Source organism: Odontesthes bonariensis, chromosome 19, assembly GCF_027942865.1.
Source record: "Odontesthes bonariensis isolate fOdoBon6 chromosome 19, fOdoBon6.hap1, whole genome shotgun sequence".
Classification (NCBI taxonomy): Eukaryota; Metazoa; Chordata; class Actinopteri; order Atheriniformes; family Atherinopsidae; genus Odontesthes; species Odontesthes bonariensis.
The window spans coordinates 21,702,519-21,729,035 of NC_134524.1; the positions used below are offsets into that span (position 1 = coordinate 21,702,519).

Consider the following 26,517-nt stretch of genomic DNA (forward strand, 5'->3'; position numbering starts at 1 on the left):
CACACACACGATACCCTCTGCATACATACGAGCACATAATAACCCCAATACGGAGGTTTTTTTGAAAATTTCTAGGGGGCGCCACTGAGCCATTTTGCTCCGCCCACACGAAACCCTTTACATTCGTACGAGGTCGACAGGGTGGAAGTGTGTGCATAGTTTCATGACCTTGCGATGATGATAAGGCTTTCAAAACACAAACGTGGTAAGCCAGGGAACACGGCAAACAGGCCCTATTCGTGCCAGGCTAAGAGCAAATCCCAGCCAGCTGGCCTTTCCATCCATTCTACTCGCCAACATCTGCTCCCTGGACAAAAAACTGGACTACATCTGACTTCCCAGCGTGAATGCAGAGTTGCCGTGGCTTTGTTTTTACAAAGACATGGCTCAGCGATAGAGTTGCAGACACCGCCATTCAGCTAGACGAGCTCACCTGATTTCATAAGACACGTGGTGGTGGCCTGAGCGTTTATATCAACACAGAAGGGTGTGAGAACTCGACTTTGCAACAAGAGTGAATAAACGAACAATTGAAGCACTTTGAATTGTTTTGTACATGAAATGTGCTATACAAATAAATTTGATTTGATTTGATTTTGAAATGTGCCGGATCTTGCTTACATAAACATTTACCATGTGGAGCCCCGCCCCCAACTCAGCTACTCAGACCATAATCTCTGTTCTGATAATCCCAGCATAAAGACCACTTGTCAGATGCTTTAAACTGAGGCAGGTGAGAACCTGGCCTGCAGGAGCAATCTCTGCTCTTCAGGACTGTTTCAAACACTGGCATATGTTTAGGGAGGCTCTATCCAATGGCAACCTGTCTTGGGCCATCAGAAGTGCAAAGCCAATTCCAGGACAGCAGCCATAAAACAACCCTGGGAGAGTGCTCAGAGAATGTGCAGGCCAGCTGGTACATGTTCTAACAGACATCTTCAACATCTCCATGAGCACCGTTGTCATTCTGATGTCTCAATGAATACCGTCTCGTTGCACTTACACCTATCATTAGGAAGTGCTTTGAAAGGCTGGTCTTGAGGCACATCAAGACCCTGCTGTCACCGACACCGGACCACCTGCAAGTCTTAAACCGGAGCTCATCATCTACTATCAGGGGTCCCTCCCCTAATACCCAGCACTTCTCTTTTCCCCTTTTCAGCAGAACACACTGTGCTGCTACAAGTGATGAATAGCAAGATGGATGAGTCACTAACCTTTTTGTTTATTTTCCTCATTTCTTACTCTGCTGCAGGTTTTTTTCAAGTCTCTCTGTTCTTTTTTTTCTATCCACTATTTAAGCCCGCCCAATCAAGTTTTCTTGTAATCCTGCTTGTTAAGTAGGGATGGGAATCGAGAACCGGTTCCCAGTGTTTCAATTCCTTGGAATCGTTTGGCGATTTTGCAAACGATTCCCTTATCGATTCCAGTGGGCGCGAATGACGTCACCACGCAACGTTGCGTGGCGAGTCCGGTGCAGCCAGCAGTCAACGGTAAACATGGCGCCCAAGCGGTACAAACGCTCGAACGTTTGGTTACACATCCCTAAAAAAGACCACAACAGGGCAACTTGCAAAGTGAATATTTCACAAGGGAGGAAATACTACCAACATGCAATAACTATGAATGAATGTCGCGTTTTCGATCTGCTCCGGACTAACGTTGGTGAATCTGAACCCAGCAACGTTAGCATGTCCTCGGCTAACACTGCAGCTAACTAACTAACTAACTAACTAACAAACACTGCCTATCATGTTAGCGCCATTTGCCTCATTGTAAAACCTGCTGTTAGTAACGGTTAAGGTTAAATGAATGCCTTCTCAGGCATTACATTTAGATGAAATCGTGAGAGACAGAGCCTGACTGGCCTAGAGCCAGAGGCTGGTGGTACTACCCCCAGTTCACCTCTACCTCCAGCTTCTCCTTTCACCAGAGCAGGGAAGAGTTAAATTACCCAGACCATGATAGACCAATGTGGACGTCACCGTTGTTGGGTTTGTAAGGTCATGACTCGTGTTACTTCTAAACTAAACAAAGTTGATGCTAATCGACTGGTTTGTTGTCCTTTTTCTCCAAATGAGAATCGATAAGAGAACCGATAAAGAACCGAATCGTTAAGCAGAATCGAAAATGGAATTGGAATCGTAAAACCTAAGCCATATGAGACCCTGGACCGGTCATCGGTCCTTTACAGTCAGTATTTACATTCGCACACTCAACTCTTTTAGAATCACCACTCAATCCTAAATGTATGTCTTTGGACTGTGGAAGGAAGCTAGAGCATCAAGAAAGAAAAAAAACCTCAAAGGCACTAGCCTGGCTGACGCGTCCACATCTCGATGAGATGGTGGTCTGGGAACTAGGTGTGCATTTTCTCGTATTTGAGGCGTGGTTTACGAATGCCTAGAGCCGTTTATTGGGCGCTACGAATGTCTATCAAATGGCGTCTGGTTCTTCCCATGCTGCTTTGCGCGCAATTCATAGCCAATTGTATCACTTGTACCAGATGACGTATGTAGAGCGACAGAAATTCGACGAGGAAGAAGAAAACTTGCGTTCTAAGCTACTTAAAACACTTTCTAAGGCTGCATCGAACGGTAACGTTGTGTCCGCTGCCATGTTGGATTAACACTCTACAAGCTTTGGTGGAGCGCATAGACGTCGTCATCGTCTTGCTGCCCCCCCCGTTCTGTGATTGGTTCCCTAACTCAGGCAAAAATAAGGGCGGTGGTTTCCAGGCTGCCTTTGCAGTGAGAATGAAATCGCGCGCAAAGCAGCATGGGAATTCCCAGGCTACAAAGGCACAGGGAGAACATGCAAACAGCACACATCAGCCCCCCCAAAAAACTAGCCATGGTGTATCTTTGTGAGGTGACAGTTCTATTACTCTAACTCCTCTCATAAGCATTTAGCTCACGCTCCTCCTTTGCTGCAGTCCTTCCTCCGCTCCTCTGCTGTCCATCAATTATTTCCTCATTGACTCCTGAATCTTTCCCCTCATTATTTCCACCCAAACCCTGTCTCTTCCTCATTCATCTTCCTTCCTGTTGTGGTCAGTCCGCTCTGGTGGAGCTGAAGGATAGGTTATGGAAAGACTGAAAAATGTTGATTATCTATTTCAGACCGTAAACTGAGGACATCGAATGTTGTATCAGCTAGAAGATGTAAATGCAAGTGTGTTCATAAATCTACACTAATGGCCGCCTGAAAATGTGGATTTCTAAAAGGCAGTAAAACATAGTTTCAGTCAATTTAATGAATAAGTCCTACTATAGAAAAAACGATTATCATCTCCGTATATGTAACAGCAGGATAGATTTGACCAAATCAGTAAAAAAGTAATTAAAAAGCAATTAGTAGTTACCGTGAGTTAAATGCAATTATTTCACAATTAGAGCAGCTTTCAGTAACAACTTTCAGTTGCTACTGATGCTCAGAAGACTTTGGCTCAGTCTTCATTCCTGCCCTCCTCCTTACCACTTAGCCCTAACCATCTGTCTCCTTTTTTTTGAGGAAGATCAAAGAGTAGAGGTCATCTAGCCCTTCAACTGGGGCGTTACAGGGTCAACATAGCTTGATAAAATTCAAAAGACAATGGAGACCATATTTTTTTTTAGCAGTGCAATGAGGTGTAGGCATTTGGCGCAGAGAGCGCTGGAATATTTCATCCCAATAGATGTCAGAGTCAAAGGGCAGAGCAGCAGCTGCTAAAACACACTTTTTTTAAAGCGAAGAGAACAAGGGGAAAGGGGTTAGTGTCTGAGCTGGGAGATACATAGCTCAAAGTGGCTTAATAGTTGATTTATGAGGCACAAACAGCTGAATGTGAAGCCTCGCGGTAAGGTCGTCTCAATGTGAATTTACAAATAATAAGTAAGATCTACAAAAGTGTATTAATTAATCTGGCTCCTGAGTGATTAGATATAAGTTCTAATTAGGTGATGAAGAGCACGCCTCGAGGGAGAATGTTCCAACATAGACAGGGAATTTGAGTTGAGATTATATAAGACATGCTGCAAACCAAGGTTTGAAATTGACTGCCGAGTAGTTTTAACTACTCGGTTTTTCTTTTGGGTTACTAAATAGATGTGAAAGACAGTTTTTACAAAAAGTAGCACTGGGGGAAGGTTGACAGATTCAACACAGCGAGCAGTTAAACATATTTTACACGTAAGAGAGAGCAGATGGAACATAGGAACGCAACTGCTGGTCTGGTGAGACAAAAACTGTATAAAAAAGGTTTAATCCACTGTAGCAGTTTCCATGAGGGGGAAAAAACACACAAGGCGAACTGTCAGAGAGGAGTGGATTTACAGAGTACTTGATGAAATCCATATTTGGCTCCAGGGATAAGGGAAAACCGCATCTTCCCTATCACATGAAGATGGGGATAATCAATTGAATTCTTAAATAGCCTGTGGAGGTCAGCAATGTGTCTTTATCGCATCCATTCTGCTGCGAGTTGAAGAGGAAAAGATAAAGCCAAGCTCCAGTTCATTGTCAAAATTGTCTTAGTGCTAAGGAATGAAGCTTTAATGGTTGCAAACAGTGATTGCTTTCATAAGTGAGAGAAAGTCCCAGCCTGCATTCATTCTTCATTTGCTGTGCCCATCTCTGATCAGTCGTTTCTCAGCCCAGATTCACCTCCTCCCGCCTCATGTTTACGACATTTCCCCATCTCGTTCTACCTCTGCTCACACTGTCGTACTATGATTTTGTTTATCAATCACCAGCAGAATAAGAATCCTTTCTTCTTTCAGCACCAATAAACAAGCAGGGATTTGTCTCAGTGGTATGTTGACAAAATACATAGACGTTACAGATTCCCTTCAAACCAAAATGGATGCATCAGTATGGGCAACTAACTTGCTCTGTCACCCACTGCTTTGTGTCAATCCTCTTTCCCTCTTTCCTCTACAAACCTATATTGTCCATCTCTCATGTCTTTTCAGGATTGGTTCCCTTTTTATTCTCCACAAAGGTTAATCACATGTGTCATCAACTTTATTTTCATAAGGATCATTTTCTTTCAATTCAAAATCCTAATTTGACATGTGGTCAGCCATGTTCCTCAACATTCATGGCTTGTAAAAATAGAGGGCAAATCTGACTCCTTGGGTTTAATATTATTGTTCAACATATAAAAAGTTCTCAGTTAATCTCAGTCAACGTTATTGAACCCAAAACCTGAATCTCACATTTGAAAAGTGATCATAAATCCTCAGTGAAGCGAGGAATAGTCCAGATCAGTATTCACTCACCTTTGAGCTATATAAGAAATGATCATCTATGTGATATCAAATTGTGCAATTCCAATAAAAGACAGCTTGGACTGTGATAAATGGTAGGCTATGGACCTTTTTTTACTGCACCTATTCTAACTTAAAATAGTAAGACAAGCTGTATATGAGGATGTTCTACAACTAACCAGCTTTTACACGTGTGGAGATTATACAGCTGTTGTTAATATACCCTAGCTGAACACCACCTACTGAGCTATTTGTTTAAACATCACAAGTCATATCATTATTGTGATATTTAATCACGATATTGCATATCACAACTAAAAACCTCCAGGGCTACTTTGAGGCGGGCTCCTCTCACGTTAGTGCTTTGCATAAAGAATGCATGCATGTCATAGCATTTTCCTGCCACTTGGGGGAAGTCTCAGAAATCTGTGAAACAGTTGCTGTGGAAACTGCTGCTGCTCTTGTTTGTGTTCGTGCTGTTGTTGGTGCTTCGGCTTTGCTGTGCTTTGGAAAAAAAACAATAGAAGTGAAAATGGACAGATCTGATTAGTGTTAAACTCTATGTTTACATCATTAATATCGTCCAGTACTCTGTCGTCTATGCTTGTCTTTGCTTCTAATGTTTTAGGTGCATTGCTCCATCCCAACTGGAGCAAACTTGCAGCCACTCAGCATTCAATCACTGCAATGGAGGACGTCACATATTCTTTAAATGCAGATGGATAGACTGCACTTAAGTGTGTGTTAAATATGCATTAGCGTGTTAGCAGGTAGGCTGTTACTGCTGAATAGAGAAAACTGAATGAGCAGCTTCATTTTCTTGTCACTATTACAGGCATTACTATCTACACCACAAACTTCAAGTGCAATACTCGAGGCTAGTTTGAGCTCACCAAGTAAACGTACTGGTCAAACAAAAACTGTACAGTTAATAAAATTAAAAAAAGGTGAGGACTGCAAGCAACTCCATTTCAAGAGAGGCCCCTAAGGTGAGTGGGAGTCTATCATAGATGATGGTATAAACCTTGTAATTCCTCTCGCCAAGTGGTCCTACAGCATGTTTCTCCTCTGTGTTTGCGAGTATTACCTTTTATAACTTTCTGTGATTGCTACAGAAAACTAAACCATCCTAAGATTACTTTCACTCTTGAAACGACCTATTCTTTTCCCTTATAGACCAACGTTGAGCTGCAAATTTCCCCCGTCATTTTTAGTCCCGATCAAATAGAAAGGTTGAACATTCCAAACCAAACGAGATAGGTGTGAAAGCCCCCTTAAAAGCAACACATGCACACCAGAGCATGTGAACGGAGCTGAGTGGTGAGAATTTCCGCTCCTCGCTCACGTAGGCATTCGCTTCCCCAGCTCCACCGCTCAAATGGCGCATTTCCACTAGCTCCGCACGGCTCGATACGGCTCGGCACGGCTCGGTTCGGTTGTGTTTCCATTACAACCGAGTATCATTTCGTGGCTCCTCGACGTGGGCGGGGTCGTCGTAACACGGCTGCGCGACCAGAACAACAACAACAACATACGAGGAGGATAGCATGGAGGACATCGAGGCGCTCATGTTGCTGCTCACCCTGTGGCTTTTTGTCGCACAGAAGGCAAGAAAAGAGAGCCAGAGAAGACTCCTGGCCACCAGACAAAACAGTATTGAAAAGTGACGACACTCATCAGCCAATCAGTGGAAGGCAGTCGGCCGACGTCACGTTTTAGTAACGCTTCGGCTCGCTTGGAACCAGGGCTGAGGTGATACGGAAAATCTACCCAATTGCAGGTACTGCGTGCTAGTGGCAACACGCAATAGTGTGCCGAGCCGAAGCGAGCTAGTGGAAAAGCGCCATAAGTCACAAAAAATGTATTCCGCTCCAATGAAATCACTCCACGCTCGCTCAAATTACGTGTAGCGAGTTTGTTGCGTGACACAACAAACGATTTTTGAAGTGTAGGCTAACAGTTTTGTTAATTGTGGGTGGATTTGAGCATGCCCTAGACTCGTGGTGTGAGCGGAACTGAAGCGGGCGCTCCAGCAATCTGAGCAACCTGAGCAATCGATCCAGCCATTTGATTAAAAAAAACTTGGTCCACGCTTGGACTGCATACTGCGCTCCATTCACATACTCTGATACACACACAAAATCCTTAGGGTTATGGTTAGGGTAATGGTTAGGTTAGGGAAGGGGTTCGGGTAGGGTTAGGGGGTAAGGGGTTAGCGTTAGGGTTTGGGCAAACTGCACAAGCCAAAAATAATCTAACTTCTATTTTGTATTATGGGTACTTGCCTGTAAAATGATCAAACACACCCACTTACAGTCAGAAACCTTCACAAATATTTGCCCGAAAATGTTGCGATGGTTATAGCACTCAACATAATATGGTTGACCACTCACCACAATGATTTGATCACCTCAAATTTCAAGTCTCTGACATTTGGTTCTACACAGTGCTCACAAGTCCCCAAAGTCCCCTTCAGCATAACACAGACGTATCTATCATGAATTCAGGGGCTGCGCTTAAGTTATCTTGTACTCATCTGGAAGCAGATTTGTTCGTGTCGAAGGAAAAAATGAAAAGCTGAGATCCAATTACCTTGTGGAGTTGTGCTAACAGTCTACAGTGTGACGGCGGGTGGTGTTGAAATGCAGGGACAAAGAACAGATAAGATTTATCCTCCGAAGCAGAGGGCATCAAAAGTGGAAAAAGATATGGGCAGGATGGTGCCATTAAAGTGACATTAAAGATGCTGAATTCCATGTTTTTTCTGCTCACATAAAATAGATGTAAATGGCCCCTTATTTTTACATAATTGTAAATAAATTCAGACAGTAAGGGTTACATGGTGGTTGGGAGGACTGGAAGAAAAGTCCCGATAACATGAACAAAGAGAGGAGGAAACAATAGTGGACTGTGTGGCCAGGAAAGCACTAAAATGTTGAGCTATGTAACTGCCCCAGCTTTACCCCCCAACATTAAACTGTGGGGTAAATTCAACCAGGCAGGAGCAGTAATTTTTTACATTTGACTGCCACCTTGATGAATGGAGTGTTAAACTCTCATTCGCACTGGTCTTCGGGCTGTGTTTGTAAGTACCGAAAAGGGGAAAAAAAAAAAAAGATTTGGGAAGATTACAGCTTTGTTGGAATCCTTTTATTAGGCTTGATGATGTCCCTAATAAAATGAATACGACTCTTTGGGGGGGAAAAAGGGAACAGTTAGTTTTTATAAAAGGCAATTAATATTCACAATTTCTCATGGGGTGATTTAGATTCAGTTGGGTGGTCGTTTTACCGCCATTCAGTTCAACCAATCTACTGACCCCCAGGGTAAGTTCATATGGGGCAAACTGAGCCATGGGGACACTTTTTTACTTGTTTTACTTTAAGCCATATTCATCGAACTCTTTGTCATAGATTATTTATAATTATGGAAATTTGATAAGTCATTTTGGTTAAAGGCTTTCGTTTGACTTTTGCTTCATTTCCTGTTATTTTGATGACCACAGCAGTAACCGCAAAGTTACTTAAAAATGTCCCCAACATTGGAAGGTTAAAGTCTGAGGAAATTGAGAGTGTGAGAGGTGCAGCATGTCATGTCTGAGACAACCGCTTCTTAAAACACATTAGAAGACGGAACTATGTTTTACTGAATTGTAGAGACGGACTTTTAAACAGATTTTCATCTTTTTCAGTTTTGGACCTTTAGGGTTGGTATAAAATCAGGGATCCTTGTGACAGTGGACACCTGATTTAAGTTGCAAATATACCAACTAAGTGCATTAGACCTCTATTTGCCAAGCATGCCATCTAGCTGTGTTTCTGACTACTAGCCAGCAAACTGTTCTGCCTTCATCCTGGAAATGCATTTTCTGGATGCCAGCGTTAGCAGAACTTTGGCTGAATATTCAAACTGACAAGGATGAACGAGAAGAAGAAAAACTGTATTCATTTTGTGAAAGGCAAGGTAGAAATGCAGCAGGGCTGGGTTGAAGTTCTAGTACTGCAGTTCTTGCGTGTGTGAACAGATCTACACACCATGAATGCATTATGTGAAAAGCCAGCGGTGCACTGTGGAGGTCAATACAGCAAGGCGAGAAGGTAGATATTGGATCATTTGTTGAAAGCGAAAAATAGGAATCACTTATCAAGCTTTTTAAAAATTCTGACATTTGAGATGTAGTTGCTCTAAGTACCCCAAAACCTCTACTGAAACACTGTAATGTACTTAGTCGCTTCACACCAGCAGTCTTGACTTGCTGTTAATAAGCTTGAAACATACAAATCCTACAAACCTTGATGTGGCGCTCATTTATACTTCAACAGATGACTATTACCGTTATAAATGTCACAACGTTATCGACTAATGCCATCGGTGCAGCCGAGTTAAACAACAACAGTTAATGTGCTTAGAATAAAACATGACATGTCTTGGCCTTTCAGCTGAACAGCTCCTTCAAACCCACTTAAAGATAAGTTGGCTACAACATCAACAGATGTGTAAAAGTATGTATATTTATATATGTATATCCGAGCCACTAGAACCTGATAACGTGGAGGTGCGTCGCTTACTTAAAAAAATCCGGGTTACTGTAATTTTGATTTTTTTGTCGTAAAGTGGGTGTAACTGACGTCCTCGTCGTGCTACTGCCACAGACAGCCCACAGACCTGCTGCCTATTTATTCATTCGGCTAAAATTCAAAATTAGTAACCCGGATTTTTTTAAGTAAGCGACGCACCTCCACGTTATCAGTGCTAATGTACAGTAATTAATAAATTATAAACAGCATAGTTTGTGCCTGTATAAGCTTGCCCATAGGAAACCGTTTCATGGCCGAATATCTCAAGAGAGCAGCCAGACGCCTCGCAAATATCTTCGGAACAGCTCCAAATGACCAACAACAAGCAGGGGTGAGTAGAACATCATGTTATAATGTGAAATCAAGGGCCCAATGTCAAAAAACCGGTCTTATCCTTTAAAGAGGCAATGGAAGGAAACAATAGGCACCTGTGCCAGTAAGGGCTGTAGCGATACACTAATCTCACGATACGATACGATATTCAGCGAACGATACGATTCGATACACTTACATCATTTTCTGGGGGAAAAAAAGGGACAGTGTGATTTGACATGAATCGGCGCTGATTGGACTGGTGGTCCAACCTTTGAACTGGAAGGAAAACACAGCCAGACAAACAGAAACAAACGTGACAGCTATGCACTTTATACAACATTTTTATGAACTAATTGATGTGACTAATGTGACCCCCTGGCATTGTATTGTATTACCTTAATGTTCTGTGTTTTCACTAGTTGTAACGTCTGTTGAGAGACACACACACAATCACAGACAGACACACAGAAGACAGAGTGAAACACAGACACATACAGGTTTGGAGGGGGGTTGTTTGTATGTGTGTGTGTGTGTATGTAAAAAAGAGATTCAGAAAAGTGTTGGAAAAAGTGTCTAGACAGCCAGACAGGGAGAGAGATACATCACTGTCACCGAATACAATCTTATCGATGGTGAAGGCTGATTGATTGCTGCCCTGAGCTGCTGTAAGAAATTGGAACCTTGGACTGAGATTCAGAACGAGGCAGGAGATGAGGACAGCTCGGGATTATTACTTATACCCCAAGTTTAACTCACTCATCAGCTCAGAAAGCATTACTTTGTGGAAAAAAAAAAAAAAAGAAAAAAAATCAGAAAAATCAGAAAAAAAACCCATCAACAGATACAATGACATCGCAACACCTTTCTCTGGCAACAAGCCTGTTCCAAACAGTTCATCTGTGTCAAAATTTTGAAAGCAAAGATCAAAAAACGTTAATTCATGCCTTGCTTTTTTTCTCTCTCCTATGTCCTAGTATGTACTGTAACAAACCAGATTTGAACTGAACTGTGTTCATCTTCACATCCTAATTCATATTCCAGTGGCTGTGTTCAATGGCCTGCGGTGCAAAGCAGCCATACGTATAAATTGAATTAAGGGAAATTAAATTGGAAAGGAATGACTTGATATGAAAATATTGGAATATGTTTTTATTTATCCCATTTCCTTGCCTTGTGCAAATGGTGAACCGATGCTTTTTTTTCTTTTTTTTTTCTCAGCACTCCATTGCTCAACAATTAATGTGAATAGGTAACCACAGCAGATTATCTGTAACCTTCTCCTGACGGGCTCATACTTTGAAAAGCAGCAAATCCAGACAGAAAAGTGGAATTTGTGCTGTAAAAGGTGAAAGCAAAATGAAAACAAAAACCAAGTAAGAAGAATTTCCAGAGGACTTAAAGACAGCAGCAGTACTTTCAGTAGTGCAAAAACACCTGACTCACTAATGTAACACTAACGTGAATTATTTTTACTGACTTCAAACAAAATCTTTAAAAAAAAAAAATTGAATCAGGCTTTCAAAAACAGGGATATTAAGTGCTTTCAATCAGCCAGTAATTGGGGATTGAGTCTGTTGTTGTCCGGTGTCGTACACTCAGATAGCAGCAGGATGATTAAACTGATCGCACTTGATAAGATCAGACAGATCATTTTTGTTAGCCAAAGACAAATGGGTGATAAAGAGAAACCAACAAAGAATTGATCCATTTTTCATCTCCTTGTCCTCACCCTTCCCCTTGAGTTGTCTATGCCCACGAGCAAACTAAAGTAGACCACCCCAGGGTGATGGCAATGAAAAGAATGATTCCACCAGCGAGCTTTTGACACCCAGCATCTCAGTCCCTCAGACACTAGGATTTATAGGCCGGCAAGGACAGGGCAAGAAAGGACCAGGAAAAACACTACTGAGGGATAAAGGTAGCAGTGGGGAGATGGAGTGAAGCAAGTGTAGAGACTGTGGAGGAAGTGCAAGTAAAAAAAAAAAAAAGCTGGATAACAGTGAGAAAAAAAAATCAATGAAAGAGAAAGTAGATAAAGATAATGACTAGAGGCAAAAATATGCCAATTTTAACAAGCGCTTTACTTTACCCAGAGCTGTGTTATTTCAGAAAAAAGTGAAAGTAGCATTTTACATTTATTAGCCTACACACACACACACACACAACAAAATAAAACATAAATTAGCTGGCAAACATGTGCAAAGTTGAAGTGTAACAGAGAGAAAAATGTGGTAGAAATCTTTAGAGGTCGCTATTCTAGAATATCGCACGCTCCTACCTGTACCTTTCTGTGTATGTGCGGGTGTTTAAATGTATTGCACTTACCATATTTAATGTTTCAAAGGAGTAAAAAAGTAAATTAGTGACAGAATTTTTTTTTCTTTTTGCCTCGGACCACAGCTACGGTACAGGATAGGTGAGTTGAGCTATGAAAAGGGTTCAGCCAGACCATTTAATTGGATAATCATCCTTGTCTAGTATCCATGCACAAGTAGGGGAATCAAGCCATTTTACAAGCAAGCATGACTGAATTCACCACACAGACTGAAGCTATAAAATTGGAATTTTATTAGAGCTGAGTGACGGTCTGGAGATTCTATAAGCAACAGTGAGTTGGACACATAAAAGGGAAGTTTTTGATTGCGATTTATGACACGTCTGATAAGAGAAACATTAGCTGTTTTAACACTGAGATCCGCTACCATCGCGGGTCCAAATTGCCACTTCGTCCCGCGTCGAGCAGTGTGAAAGCTTGGCGTATAAAGGCTCTAGCATGGTTGCCGCGTCTGCTCGCGCGAGCGGTGTTGATGACGTCACGAGTTCGTGCCCGCCATAGGACCCTATATAGTGGCGCAAGTCGTTGCGCGCCAGTAGTTGCAATTTTCTCCGTCACAGAGGTGGCGCTGCTACGTGAATGTTACCTCTACTCTACAAGCACGAAAGTGGAGAAAAAAACAATGCCGCTGTCAAGAGCAAGAATACTGTAATTAATGATACTGCTGCAGTTTTCGGATCATTTTAATTTTTTAATTCAGTTAAAAGAGGTGAAGGTTTGAAGCCCCCGGCATCAACAGAGTCACTGCCCTCTTCTTTGCCTTCACGTATCTGTCCCATAGCTTCTTCCACACATTCTTACAGAACTCTCCCTCTTTCCCCAAAGTTCTGCCCATCTCTGTGCACCAGTTTGGGGAGTTTACGTGCTCCCTGTGCTGTTTCACTGCAGTTTCGTACAGCTGCCTGTACAAACGCACCTCCTCACTGAGCCTGGTCTCACATCGGTCCATCCGGTTCGTTGTGCTCGGCGCCGCCAAGTTACAAAAATCGACTGGTGCACGACAACGCGCTGCGCCGTCTGTTCAAGGGAAGCGCCAGGCCTGAAACGTCATTTTGACGTCACGGTCCACCACCGCCGCGACAGACGCGGCAACCATGCTACCGCCTTTAGGTGATCCGTGCCGCCTGAAGCCGAGTTCAGGGGGCGATGCCTAGTGGCAGAGCGTCACACAAAACACATAAAATGCTGGGCGTGTACAATGACGTAGGCACAAGCCATGCATCGGAGGTAGGCCTAAATACACCTGTCTGCATCAAATTTCCATAATGCCCTGAATGGCAATGGGGTTGGCAGTGTGGTTCCTTCCCCAGATGGCGTGGCACATGTCGAAATATCGAAATATGGCCAGTCCAATCGCCTTCTGCCACTTTTTTCTCATGGCTTTCAGTTTGTTGGTCACCTGCGTCTTGCTGCGTGGGAAACCGCGCTCTGTCATCTTTCTCGCCAGCCCTTCCAGCAGAGGTCCATCTTTCACCGTCCCCGACATGTGGCGGTAAATAACGTCCTCTGCTCGGAGGCTGAGGAGCTCGCTGACCTCCTTGTCCCCCCAGTTGGCCATCTTGCAAAATGTCTCGAACTTGCAGAGTAGAACTTGAAGTAAAACTTGTCCTCACCTGTCGCTGTTGTTCTGAATCAGCTGTCCATTCGGTCTTTTAAACGCCTCACGCCACGCCCACGTCCATCCCACGTCAATTGCTTTCACATCAAATTTGGCTCGGCAAAAAGACTAGGGTCCGACGCGGGTCGAATGGCGAATCGAGTTGACACCCCAGCCCGGATCGCCAGTGTGAAAGGAACAGCGGACACACTAAATTCGCGAATTAAACGCGGGTTCTTCCTCAGTGTGAAAGAGGCTATAGAAACACATGAATGACAGCTTTATAGGGAATTTGGCCGTACTAATATACACGTACACATACATGTTTTTTGCAAAAAGCTGGAGCTTTGAAGCCTAAAAAGAGCATCTAGGCCCATTTGAGTCGAGTTGAGTACATACATAAGTGATTCTACCTCTCCCTGCTTTATCTTCGTGTGTTAGTCCTGTTTTGGGAAGTCCGAAAAAAAAAGGACGAATTTAAAATGAAAGCGAATATAGGAGGTACTGTGTTGAACTGGAGATGTCTTAGTGTGGACTTTTTTTATCTGTGCATATTAAAAAAGTTAATACTCCTTTTTTTTTTTTTTTGAATAAAAATTTCCGTGTGATTCTGTGAAAATTCTCTCATCACTCACTAGAAACAAAATAACACAGCCCCCTCACTAAATAATCCTTTACAGAATCAAGTCAAAGTGGAGAAAACGTAGCAAAATATAGGGTGACATTCAAACTTTATCATTCAAAAAGGCATGCAACTTTATGAACAACAGCTATACTGATTAAAGCTCATTTACCTACAGCAAATTTAAATTTAAATGAAGTAATCAACTCTTCTTTCTGTGAAACCCGAAGCAGCCGCAGACGTCAAAAATAGCAGAATATTATGTAATGATGTGAACATTTTAAAATAGATGGCTCAGATCAGTCAGTGCCTGGGTACGCGGTACATTTCCACCACTGCCTACACTACTCTACGACTGAGAGTTTTTCATTTCATTTTTGTTCATAAGTCGTCCATTACAGCGCAATGTATTGAGGTCTCGGTTTAGAGAGGCTGATTCACTGTCTCTTAAATGGATGGTACTTTGAGAAGACCTTGAATGATGCTTAGTTTCATCCGTTTCCATTTCCTTTTAATTTTCTGTTATTTATTGTCCCTGTCTTTGATTTATTGCCCCCGGCACTCTCTCGCAGTCATTCGCTTTTCTCACCATCTGTTGTTTTCCTGCTGTCTGATAGCCCACTTTTCTTTTTGTTAATACAAATAGTGGAACACACGACGCATTGATAAGCAGTTAAAATGGAGTTGCAAACATTTGCTTTGTCCTTGTGGTAATTGTTCTGCTTTCTGTCCTTTGTTTCAGTGCCTTTACAAATAACAGAAAAGATATTTTCCAATCAGATCTGCTGTCCATGATCTTTTTAGTTGTAAAGTCCTCAGATGTGTTTTGGGATCACCGTGCAGCAGTTTAAATCATTAATACAGGTGATCAGTTGCTGCTATTTTATTTATCTTAAAAATGCGAGCTTCAATTAAAAGCGTATTCCCTCACAAATTTGGTCAACTTATCACTGAACCTGAAAGTGCTGCAGAGTTGTAAATATGTCTTGCTTTTTTCTTTTTTTTTGTATAATTATCATTTTCTGTGCTCTTAAATGTTTGAAAAAAAAACCCACATTTCGAAGAATTTCCAAGTTTTCAAGTGAAATATTATGCTGATTTGTTTTTTTAATGCCGTCTCTGGCTTTTAGAATCAGTCATACAAATAATATGGTGTGCAGTGTGTTTCTGCTTTTCTTCGGTGTTTTGCAGTAAGAAGTTACACATCTTCTGATTGTCTGTGGCAGAGTGCGCGACATGCTTTGCAGCCATCTGTTGGGGCAGCAGCATTAGCGCCAGTGGCACCCAGAAATGGAACAAACTGTTGAAAAAGGGGGGCTCTGGTGCTACACATAATGGACAACACTGCATACCCACATCATAACATAGTGTAAAACAACAAAATGTGTTAAAGGGATAGTTCGCCTCTTTTGACATGAAGCTGTGTGACATCCCATATTAGCAATATCATTTATGAACATTGACTTACCCCCTGCTGCGTCCTGTGAGCCGAGTTCCAGCCTCGTTTTGGCGTTGAGAAGGTAGTCCGGCTAGTTTGCTAGGGTCCCGAAAATAAAGCGTCTTGCTTCTCAAAACAATATGTGTTCAAAAGAGTAATACATTTTCATCACAAAATCGTCCGTCCAGAAAAAGTCAGCCCTCACATCGCTTGGCGCTATTTTTGCCTCCCTATCAATGCGTGCTGCCACCTGCCGATAGCTGCACCTGTTACGGCGTTTACTGCTCGGTCTGCACTTCGGTCTGCACAGTTTACACAGCACGCAGTGATACAAAGGTAGGGAGAAATAGCGCCAAGCGATTGTGAGGTCTGACTTTTTCTGGAGAACTTTTTTGTGATGCAAATGTATTACTCTTTGGAACGCATATTGTTTTGAGAAGCAAGACGCTTTATTTTCGGGACCCTAGCAAACTAGCCGGACTACCTTCGTGAACGCCAAAACGAGGCTGGAACTCGCCTCACAGTACGCAGTGGGGGGTAATAAAATGTTCATAAATGATATTGCTAATATGGGATGTCGTACAGCTTCATGTCAAAAGAGGCAAACTATCCCTTTAAGACAGAGGTCTTCAGGTCCACTGCAAACAAAGAACCGTAAAGATCATTCCTACTGCCCACAGCTAGAACTAAACACAACTGTAATGACTCTTATTCATTTTATTTTTTTTAATGCAAAATAGCTTCGCTTTTAGGATTAATTTCAGTCCAATTAAAGACAGTAATCTGGTGTAAATGGTTCGTAATAGAAGGCAAAGACAAACATATTTGTCACATTGACTGCATTGACATGATTCACCATAATTTCTTTCTGAAATGCAATAATTTACATAAGAAATTAATAAATTGAGTACTTTATAGTGTCGTGGTCATATTATTTTGCTATGGTAAATTGCAAAAGACTGCATCATTTTTTTGAATGTTTTGTTGCACTGTGCTTACTGTATGTATTGCACATGTACAGTTATTGATGTGACAGTTAAAATCATATTTTGCTCAGATGTCTGAATATTTTCACTCTCAATGCCTGATTTATTAAGCAAAACAACCAAATAGACAAACTAATAAAGAGCCATCTTGCTTTTCTACTTTCTCCCAGAGAAGCCAAAGTTCGGCAGTTGTAAGAATCTGTCCCCTTTCTCTTCACATATCACAATTCAAATTCAAAAACCTTTATAGCTGACTGCCAAAGATCTAAAGCAAGAGCTATGATCTCCACAAGCCCTTACAGATACTCTGTGAGCATTTGCTTTGGTCTCTCCGGGGGACCAAAGTAACAGGGATTTGACATGTTGGAATTTTAGCTAGCATTGCTTTGCCTTACACGCAGTCAGTTCTCAGGAAAAAGTACAATATTTCATGGTATTTCAAGCTGTCTGTTAGATGTTTAAGACATTACAGAGCACAGACAGACAGAGAGCAAAATCCCTTTATACAACATTTCAGATGAAACAGTTATATTGCCACATGTTTAGTTTTTTTAAGCCTTATTGTAATCCACCCAGGGATGCTTGCCAGAAAGTAAATGGCTTTTTTCAAGCAATTCCATGTGCTTCAGGAACACCGGCTCTGCTGCTGTGCAGCATGACAGGAAAAAACACTCAAAGAGGATAATCTACCCTAAAGCATGGCCTGATTGGGATTTCTGGCTGTAAAAGCAGCACAAAAGGAATTACGCAAGTCCAAATCAAAGGGTATGTTAGGCAGAGAGTAGACTTTTTTTTTTTTAAGGGTGCGTTTCATAAAGTGAAATCATCCATGACTAGGTGAAATGTACTAAATGGATAATGACAATCATGGCGTTTCTGAAATGGCTGGACCTAATGGCTTAAATCTATTTTCCTTCAGCAGTTACCTTCTGTCATTGACCGATTTTTGAATAAATTGAATAGATTGAATATCAAAAACATGGAGGTCATCTATTTATTTGACAGATAATAGCTCGGGATTATTCAAAGCTAAATTTCACATACATAAATGCAAATTTTTTGAAAAGAAAACCACATTTCTATGTTTTTTTTTATTGAATTAAAGAAATACTTGCTTACAATTAAACCTTCAACTAATCATAAAGCAAAAACAACAATATGTGTTTGTTTCGAATTTGGGATTATGGACGAACTGTTGTCCTAAATCTAAATCTGTTTTTTTTACACGAGACTCCTTGGCACATATATCAGTTTGTTCAATAGTTTTCTTTTTGCAAGAGTTTTGTGACTGTCATTCTCTTATTATTATTCTCATCCTTATGCTCCCCTTGGCTGCCTTCTTTTTTTTTGACGTTATGTACACATTCATATGTCGTTATTCTGCTTTGTTGCAAATAAAGTTCTTTAAAATAAATAAATAAATAGCTCGGGATTATTTATCTTACTGTAAATAATCACATGTAGCTCGTGTGTCCAGTTGAGGGTCAAGAGTGGATTATTAATTAACATCTTTTTAGGCTCGTGTTTGACTGCGTATTCATCATCTCATTGTTTCGCCAGCTTTAGAGATACCACCATGTTGAATCATATCTTTTTACTCCCCGAGTGTCCCAAGTCTCTTCAGTAATCCCAGTAAATTGGCTGGCCGTGATAAAAAATGAAAAGAAAGGGATGAAGGACAAGCAAGTATACCGATAAAGTTTACAGCCAGCAGTAGCTCACATTACGAGGCAAGACACATGCCCGCATAGATGAGGTTTGCCTCTGAATAAATTGCAAGACTTCTGGAGCAATGTCCTTGTATGCATGTATCTGCACGGATTCACAATTTCTGTACACCGAAACCAGTTGGTCAACACTTAGTTGTTTTTTTTCCCTGCCACTTTTCTTCTTTCAACCAAGAAGCAGCGTTGAAGACTAAATACACAAAGAGCGCAGTTATTTTTTAACCATTGCAGACAAGCACACTCAGCTGTGACAAGGAAATCAATGCAAAAGCTAATTAGACCGTGCTTTGTACAGAGATGGCGCTGGCCTCAGCCAATAAATCCGTGTAGTAGATGTGAGTGTGAGCGACATCATCAAAGGTTAATTATCTGAGAATAACGACTTCACCCTGGCTGGCTTTGCTTTAATATCACAGTTTAATATTGCTTAAGAATGTGTTACCCTACATATGGCCTGGCAGGCACTTTCAGCAGGAAGCAAGGCCCTCTAACCTTGCAGACTTAGCGCCGTTCTTCGCACATTAAGTGAACACACTTTAATAGGCGCGTGTTCTGGTGTGAAGAAAAAAAAAGGGGAAGAGTTTGCAAGAAAGAGGGTGGGGGACAAGCTACAACGGTATTTTAGCTGGTAAACTGTGCTTGGCCCCATATATAGTAGCTAAAGTGTATACGTGTGTGTCAAACTGTCAAGCAGTAGTGGAACAGACAAATCCTATCAGCACATCACCTTCAAAAGGTGGACTACCCAGACACTATATGTGCATGACAGAAAGACAGATTGTATGAGAGTAAAAAAGTTTAGTGTGTGTTGCAGTTGTATTAGAGTCAGCCACGGTGAGGGACCATTCCTTAGGAGTTCAAAAGAGAGAGGAAAGATGGATGAAAGAAGAAGATGCTGGGAAGGAAACAGGTAAGGAAAGGAAAGGAGAAAAGTGTGGAGAAAGTGGTGAAAAGGGCAACATAGAGAATGGAACTGAATAGTTTGAATAATGATTAAAGAAAGAGAAATGGATGAAAGGGGACCAAGCAAGTAGGAGGAACAGGAACTCTAGTTGAATCACCAGTGTGAGAGGAAAGAGGATAGAGGGGAATGGGAGGAAGGAGGATAGGAGCAAGGATAGGATTAGCAAAAAGGGATTAGAAAGCCAGGGTGACGGGAAGGACCTGAGGCAGGTCTATGCAAGGGTAGGAGAAAAATGAAAAACAGGGAGGTTAAAAAAGAGCAGGACAAGCAAGAGACTACAGCTTTGAGAAAAAGATGGATAAAAGACGGAAAAAGCTGAGGACAAGCAGGGGTAGAGCGATTAAAGGGTCGGTGAGTGGTTACATTCGCCGGCATGCAGCTGGAACACAAAGAGTTGAAAGAGCAGCTCGTGAAAAAGAATGGAAGAGAGTTAACTGAGATGCAACAGAGGGAGAACATAAACAAAGACCAGAGATGAGGAGCAGGTTGGAGAGAAATAAATTCCAGCAGTGCAGTCAAGGCCAAGAGCACAAATAAGGAAGTTCGAAGTAGAAGGGAAAAATGAACTAAAGTAAAGGAGGATGGAAGTACGGAAGGAAGGAAGGGTCAAAGTAAGGAGACGTATGTACCAAAGGTAGAGAAGGATAATATATATATATGAATTACTTGGTAAAGATTAGAAAACAATCATGTTAAGGTTAAACTGCATTCTCTTAACACCACCCAAACCTTAATGGATTCAATTTTACTGATTGCATCGGTGATACGATGACACACTACTGTGGTTCTTTGTCACTTACTGAGTAGTTTTAGGCAATGGCATCAATTGGTTCGGGTTAGAAATCACAGTCTAAAAGTGGTCAATGTTTTTCCTTTGGCCATGTGACCCTTTCAACCAAACTTTATAGAATTCAGCCTGGTCCTTTTATTGTAGTTTGTAACCAACAGTCTTTAGTGTCTTGCATTTGGGTGCTTCTCTCAGGGAAATATAGTAGCTTGACATTTCATCTCGTTAGATATCATTTTTCTACAACATTGCATGATATATGTACACTCCAACTGCTTACCATAATCTAAAAAGAGCTATTATTCTCTTTTTGGTTCCCAGGTAGTCACAAAATGTCTTCCTTATAATCCAAACGTGAACAGAAATCTTTCGTTTGAAACCATAAATTGATAACGTAAATTTGCTGCATCTTGTCTGCTTTCACTGTTTGACAGACGTGTCTGGAACCTGACTGGTGAAACAGACTAGAATGTATACAATCATCCAAACACCTTTGAAATAAGATTTTACAATTCTTACTGCACCTCAGGACAAAAAACAGTCATGATGTCCAAGGAACTCTCGAAATAATTCTGTGACGAAACTGTGGTAAGCAAAGGATCAAAGGTGATGAAAAAGACAAATGTTTAAAGCTCAGTTTCTGAGGTGACCGGTGGCCTTTATGGCGAGAAAGGCAAGAGTCGAGGTGATACTCTAACGGAGCATCAGAAGCCAGAAAGAGGACCAAATGAGATGATAAGATTTGCTTAAAAGGATCCAGACCGGATGAAGAAAAATGTTCTGTTTTAACGGGAAATAGATTTCTAGATCAGAGTGTAAAACTCCAAGCTTAAGGGAGCCTAGTGAGAATTGAATGGGGTAAGATTTACCTTTTCAGACAACAAATAACCAAAGCAGAAAGCCAAGTCAACTGGAATGGCCTCAGGTTATTTCTCTGCCTGTCCTTGAGTGGCCTAACAAAACCTCTGAGAATACACCTGGGGATGGCGGTTCACAGATTCTTTCCCTAAAGTCTAACAGAGCTTGACAGGATCCGTTCAGAAGAGTGGGATAAACTTTTAAAAAATACAGGGGCCGGATGCATAAATGATGCATACCACCAGCAAAAACCCTGTAGCCTACTGCTCAAAAACAGGCGGGGTTTACTTTGACCTCTGAAGGGGGATTTGCTCTGAAATTACAGTGCTGATCCCTCCCTCTTTGATTTAGCAGTTCATGATTACAAATTTGAGATCACTAAATAGAATCAATTTAATTCTCATCTGCTTCACGAACAGGCGAATCGGCATTCGGTTGTTGCTTTCATTATCGTGCATTTTTTAGTTGTGATGGATCGTGTCTTGATATGCAAATGACAAATTAAGGGGGTGTCCACATCCATTCATGGCTGAAAATAGGAGTGGAAATCAGGTTTGCCCATGCCCATTATAGGTTCTTGATGACTGAGATTTATGAAAAGGAACCATACCTCGAGAGAGCTTTATAAATCTTCTGAAGAGAATGCTTGTTCACAATTCTGCCTGTGTGTAGACTCACAGTTCTAGACATGAGTCTACACACAGTTTTCTGCAGTTGGCCCCAGGTGTGCAGAGTAAGCAGTGAGTTCCACTAGAAGACTACAAGCTATAATTGCTGCCAAAAGAGCTTCAAAGCAGTGCTGATTTAAGAGTCAGAATACTGAAGAAGTGAGGAAGCAGCAAGAGAGGGAAGCACACGAACAAGAGGAGAAAGGAGGAAAATAGGAATAGAAGTAGGTGTAAAAAAAAAAAACTGTATTTCACAGTCTGGAGATTACCATACACTACTGCTTAGTCACCTTATGTTAAGCATATTCAAACAAAATATTGCCAGCATTTAATCTTATTTAATTTAATTCTCGCTATGGGCTTAGAGTCTGTGTTCTAAACCTATTTTAAGCCAGTATTACCTGTGACAACTGACCATGGGGAAATGTCAGATATCTTGGCACAAGCACATATTTTTATTAGAATTGGTATTATTATTGTTGTAACATACAATCATTGTAAATATTAATATTTTTTTTAAGCTACTTGACTCATTTGAATTTCCCCCATTGGGGGATGAATAAAGTATTTTTTCTATTCTATGGTGGAAACACCAAAGGCCCATAAAAGGAATATTGTATATAGAAAGGTGTAAAAGTCTGTGTTACAGTGCATTTGAAACCACGCTCGTATTTGCTGTGCTGCCATTACCCAGCCGAACCCGGAGCTGACAGCAAGACCAATATTTGTGTTTGTCTCGAGATGCACCAAAGCGTAAAAGCTTCCGTCATGGCTGCCTTGCTGCATGACAATCTTCTTTCTCTTATGTGTGCATTTAAAGCCTGCAGGATTGTTTAGTAGGACCACGTAGAACACACTGTTATTTCACACTTACACTGAAAAATGGGTAAGGGACAATTGTATGAGCACAGATTAATGAAGGTCTGAGGGGAATACTGATGCTGGGTGCTTGTCTGCAGGAACTGTTGGCATGATCAACCACCCGGGTTTTATGCAGCTGCATGATGACGGGTGCTGCCAAACTGTCATATACCTGTCTGCACCAGGCAGTCTCTTCTCAAGCATTCAGTCTTTCAAGAAACACAAGCACTCCTACAATTAAAGTGCATGAATGGTGAGATCCCATTTATTTGAAAATCACTGCATTTGCTTGTTTCTTTTCTTTGAATTTCCCAATATGTCTTGGAGATGAGTCACTCTTTGCCTACAAAGGCCTGACAAAGAAGGCCATAGGAGAGCGGCATTAAAGTAATTCACCCACAATATAAGTTGCAATACCTAACACAGTGGACTCAAGTAGCTACCTCCCACTCAGGGAATGTCAGCTATGGGAACTATTTGGAACATTCTGCTGCGTAACCAACCTACACAGTACTTTCTCCATGCATTACGCTGCTCACTCTCGATATCTCACATGGCTGCTGTAGTTATTTTAGCACTGGAAACTAGCATTAACACTTTATTCCAAAGCTAAGCTAGCTATACCAAGCTAAGTTAGCTTATCCTGCTAATAGGCTAGTTTTTAATGTCACCAATAGCTTATTTTCCTAAAGATATCACAGAATCTTTTGTGTTTTGAACAATATTGTTTTTTGAAATAAGTTTACATTTTAAATCACATTAATAATGACATTAATACAATGATGTAAAATGTTTAGTAAGCTCAAGTGAGCCATATTGACTTGTGGTTAAGTTTGCGATCCAACTTAATGTAAAGTGATGAACCATTATTCAATTTGTCCCTACACATTTCCCTTTCAAATCAATGTATCTCTCTACACTCTGAAATGCAACTTAACATAGCCGAATACCTTGTAAATTCCGCTTCACAAGGAACAACAGGGCAATCGAAACACACCCATATACAGCTCACTTTGACAATTGGCCATTTTCTAATGCAACACAATTTATTTCATACTCATAACTGATAACTGATAACATTGAAGCTTGTAGCGCATATAAAGACAGAGTAACACCACATAGAATGATCAGAGCAGAAAGTGTCTTTACTTTTTTACCAGAACTTATCATTTGACGCACATATAAAACAAGTTTCTGGAACTGCCTTCTTTCAGCTTCGTAATATTGCCAAAATTAGGAACATCCTCTCTCAGAGGGATGCAGAAAAACTAGTCCATACATGTGTTCCTTCAAGATTGTAATTATTCTGTAATTCTTTACTAATTCTCTGAAAAGCCTCCAGCTGATCCAAAACGCTGCAGCCAGAGTTCTGATGAGAACTAACAGGAGAGATCATATTTCTCCAGTTTTAGCTTCTCTTCATTGGCTCCCTGTTAAATTCAGAATAGAATTTAAGATTCTTCTCCTCACATATAAAGCTCTTAATGACCGAGCTCCATCATATCTTAAAGATCTCATAATAAGATATTTTCCTAACAGAGCACCTCGCTGCCAAACTGCAGGTTTACTTCTAGTTCCCAGAAGGCTGATGCAGAGCCTTCAGTTATCAGGCCCCTCTCTTGTGGAACCAGCTGCCAGTAAATGTCTGGGAGGAAGACACCCTCTCTACCTTTAAGACCAGGCTTAAAACTTTCCTTTTTTATAGAGCTTATAGTTAGGGATGGCTCTGATGACCCTAAAACATCCCATAGTTAAGCTGCTATAGGCCTAGCCTAGCTTATGTCACACCTTTTCTCACTTTGCTCTCTTTTTTCCCCCGTTTGATTTGTACATTTGACATTATTATTGCGCATAGCCACCCTTCCTGAGTCTGGTCCTGCCAGAGGTTTCTTCCTGTTAAAAGAGAGTTGTTCCTCTCCACAGTCGCCTAATGCACGCTCAGGACGGGGGTTTGGACCAAAGAGAAGTTTTGGTGCAATCTGTTGGTTTCCTTAGCTTGGAAAGTGTTTTTTAATTGGCTCTGTATGTATGCATTGAACTAATTTTGAAATTAATTAATTGAATTTGATTGGATTATGATTACAATGAATTGGACTACATTATTGAAGTGTTTTAAGATGATATTTGTAATTTGGCGCTATATAAGTAAAACTGAATTGAACTGAATTGAGGAATATCCTATTTAAACAACTGTTGGATTATTCTGAAACCTGTTTTTGAAGCAGAGCACCGATATAGCTAACATATCAGAGGTGCACCAGTCAGTTGTTGCATTGCAACAACGCCTCTCTGATTTCGCACAGGTACACTGAAGTGTGTGTGTGTGCTTCCACAGGAATGCCAAGTGTGTCCCTGTTGCTCTGAAACTTTCCCAGCTTTTTCATTTGACCCTTTTTTTTGCATTTTTTAGTCTTTAAATATGACCCAGTGAATATTACAATGGTAATCCTCAGGTTTGAACACTGTTAAAGCCATAGATAGGACTGGGTGCGAGAAGACGCAGAGGCTGCAGCCCTGAATATTTTCTGAACAGCCTCAGATCTCATGACGCAAGAAATATGAGAACAGATCTGTATTAAACCCCCAGAAATAAAAAAAACATGAGGCGTCTGCTAAAAAAAAATAGGCTATGTTTGATTTCTGTTTATTTCCTACACTTCAGTATCTGCTTCACACAACCATGAAACCACAGACTGTCTATATCTGCCTCCCGCATATTTTGCGCACGGCGACAGAGGGAGAAAGTGAAGCTGTCAGAGCAGACATCGTGAATAAACTGGATTCAAATAGCACACTTGGATACGTCTGTATGTAAAACAGATCAATAAATAACAACCTTGGATCTAGTGTAACTTGAAGACCAAAAATAAAAACTGATTTTCTTTGATGGAGGATTGGAGAGAGGAGAAGAGGAGGACAGGTGGAGCAGAGGAGATGAAGAATCCAACAGACTGATGGGATGTCATAAGAGTTGGACAGAGGTCCATTTCACGTAGCAGGTTTAGTGAAATCTCTGAGTAGGTTAACCCTGAAATGAGGGAAACCCTGAGTTTTCCGTTTCACAAAGGGAGGTAACTCATCCCCGAGAAAGAGGGGTAACTTTAGCCTGTTTCACAAAGAGAGGTAACTTAACCTCACGGTCAGTTACCGGAGTAACAGACTCTCTGAACCTAACCTGGTCGGGACCAGGTTTTATTCAAGAAACCTCGAGTTTCTTTCTGTCTCCGCCCTCTTTCAGCCACACACGCCATTTGATTTCCTCATTTATTCAGTCAGCAGAGCGAGTTCTTCTACTTCTATAAGTCCATTAGGCACAGTAGGAGGCGACTTTTTTCACGAACATGTCCTTTTGACAACGATCCCGTGGATGAAGGTGCAGCATTACTGCGCAGAGAAATAAATATTCGTCGGAGATGGTTATCAGACCGCGCATAGATTTTTGTATTTACAGACAATTATCTTTTTGAGCGGCACCATCAGGATGTGTTGGGACAAAAGAAAAAAAAGACATAAAAGACAAATAAATATTTGTA

At 41.2% G+C, this 26,517-nt stretch overlaps 1 protein-coding gene across 1 annotated transcript in view; it reads right to left on the reverse strand.

The window, feature by feature from the left end:
- The window catches only part of htr2cl1 (5-hydroxytryptamine (serotonin) receptor 2C, G protein-coupled-like 1), a 186,687-nt gene that overhangs the window by 141,010 nt on the left and 19,160 nt on the right, over positions 1 to 26,517 (reverse strand). The gene's annotated exons all lie outside the window — the stretch shown is intronic.